General features: G+C 42.7%; 1 protein-coding gene across 18 annotated transcripts in view; it reads left to right on the top strand.

Moving 5' to 3' along the window:
- The window catches only part of baz2ba (bromodomain adjacent to zinc finger domain, 2Ba), a 69,397-nt gene that overhangs the window by 13,226 nt on the left and 53,671 nt on the right, over positions 1-2,500 (top strand). The window lies entirely within an intron of this gene.

The raw sequence follows: 2,500 nt of genomic DNA, 5'->3' as shown, positions 1-2,500 counted from the left end.
CAAAACAGTTGATGCGGGACTTTCTAGAATATATATTGTCACACACTTCTGCTTTTACTGATTTTTTTATTTTTTCTTTCTTTTTTTTTATGGCACGCCAGAACAAACTTGCCGACTCCTCCAGTTTCAGGCCTAATTTGATTTTCATTCATTCAGTGAAAGAGGATGTTTTTTTCTCCCCCCAATTAAATTTAACAAGAGCTCCTTGAAAAGCAGTTGTTATGATTACATTACAAATTCGGGGTTCATTCAGTGAATCGAGCAATTAATTAGATTTCTCCCATTCTAATCAGAATACTTGTATGAAACGTACACGCCTAATAAAGAGCCTTTGAGTTTGCTATCTGTTCAGGCCCAACACTGAATGTAAATGGTTGTTAACGGTGCCTGACACTGCTTGTAGGTTAGGATCTTGGATTGCTGTTGTGTTGTTTATGCGCAGCTTTAATCTCCGACTCTGTTTTCTCACTCTGTCCGTTTGTAAGAGCAAGCTGTACTCAGGGGCGCGGCTGCGTCCTCGAGGCTTCACTTCACACACACCAAGGTGGCAGTTTATTGTTGCACACAGACAATGACTTGCACTTTCTGTCCTGCCTGACTTGATGGCCCTGTGCCTGTGACTGTGTGACCAGATCAAATGGGATCTTTTATAAGAAGGTTTTTACTGAATGCAGAGTTCAGGGAAATTCGTGTTTCGCCTGCGACTGTCTTTTTTTCCCCCTTCTTTTTAGCTCTGTGTGTTACTAGACCTGATTCTATCAGCTCTAACGGTTACTGCTTCATCTCTGGCCGTGAATGAAACATTATATCCCCTGCAGCTTGGTGCGCCCTGGTTGTATCATTTGTGATAAGTATTGATGAGTTCTCTCTTGGGGAATCAATTTCTAGGGAGGGTGTAGCCTCGTAGCTCAACCCCCCACAGCTGGCTGTTCTGAACTGGTGTCTTGGCTGCCTGACTTGTCCTGTAGCCCCATAGAGAACAAGCACAGCAGAGCACAGGGAAAAATGGAGCTCATCCAAACAGCTATGGTGTAATTAGCTGACATTTGTTGCTTGGAAGACAAGAGAAGGAAAAAGGAAAGAGCTGCTCAACTCAAACACCCAAAGGAATATGCAAATGTTGAGAGTGAGAGAAAATGAAAGAGAGACAGAGACATGTGTCTAATGGCACAGAGATATAATTATATTAGATTCACGTGTGCATGTGTGTCAGAGTGTGTGTAATTGTGTGTTATGAATGAACCCATTGAACTTTACGCAAGTATCAATGTTAGTATTTTGCCATTAGAAGGCACGAGCCATTGGTCTACAGAAAGGACGACTAAATATATTAGGATAAGAAGGATGCTTCCTTTGCTCATATACTCGTCTGCTGCTTAGCGTTCCTGTTTTGCAGAGCATGTCTTAAGGTATTCAACTACAACAACCAGGCATTACACAACTGAGCAACACAGCACCCATATGAAGCAGCCATCCACAACCCGGCTGATTCTCCGGTTCCAGGAAGGTTGTGCGTGTGCATGTGCGTGTTCGCATGTCTGTTTGTGTGTCTGCATTTAAGCGCGAGTGCTGTAATGCATGTGGACTATCTGTACTTAAGCCAAGGTGCTGCGTGAAGGAGCAGCAATGCTTACGCAGCCCCATCTGCTTGATCCAAGCTTGAAATGCAATGCTTTTTAATGACAAAATACTGAGTGGCTGGGAGGTGTACAGAAATCGGAGGTGTGTGTGTGTGTTGTGTGAGTGTGAAATAGAGAGGAATAAAGGGAGAGAGAGAAGGAGAGAGAAAAACATCTCGAAGGTCAGGAGCAGCGGGCGGCCGTAGGGGAGAGACACGTGAGACAGAGATAGTCTTGCGTCAGCCCCACAGCAGTCCGTTCTTTATGTGTGTGTGTGTGTGTGTGTGTGTGTGTGTGTGTGTGTGTGTGTGTGTGTGTGTGTGTGTGTGTGTGTGTGTGTGTGTGTGTGTGTGTTACAACGGGGCCAGCATGCCAGTGTTTCTATTCTGAGTGTCTTGATCTGCAAGAAAAGCATGCCAGTGTTTCTATTCTGAGTGTCTTGATCTGCAAGAAAAGATAGATAGATAGATAGATAGATAGATAGATAGATAGATAGATAGATAGATAGATAGATAGATAGATAGATAGATAGATAGATAGATAGATAGATAGATAGATAGATAGATAGATAGATAGATAGATAGATAGATAGATAGATAGATAGATAGATAGATAGATAGATAGATAGATAGATAGATAGATAGATAGTTGGACGGACGGACGGACGGACGGATAGATAGAAAATTACTGCTTGGAATTACTTCGTCAGTCATTGAGCTATAGATAATTTTTTACATGGCTCCTCCGACAGTGGAAGGGGAAATTACACCCTCTAGCCTGAGGGGAAAGAATTTGTGTGTCTCGCTGCCTGTCACAAAACCTGAATAGGGTTTCATCAATCCAAGCAACTACTATCATTTTTCAGCTTTTATTCATGAGCC

The sequence above is a fragment of the Brachyistius frenatus genome, unplaced genomic scaffold, assembly GCF_029030835.1.
Source record: "Brachyistius frenatus isolate BFR_SWC_R1_liver_20210118 unplaced genomic scaffold, ASM2903083v1 Contig_24, whole genome shotgun sequence".
In the NCBI taxonomy this organism is placed as follows: domain Eukaryota; kingdom Metazoa; phylum Chordata; class Actinopteri; family Embiotocidae; genus Brachyistius; species Brachyistius frenatus.
This window is presented reverse-complemented; position numbering and strand designations above follow the sequence as displayed.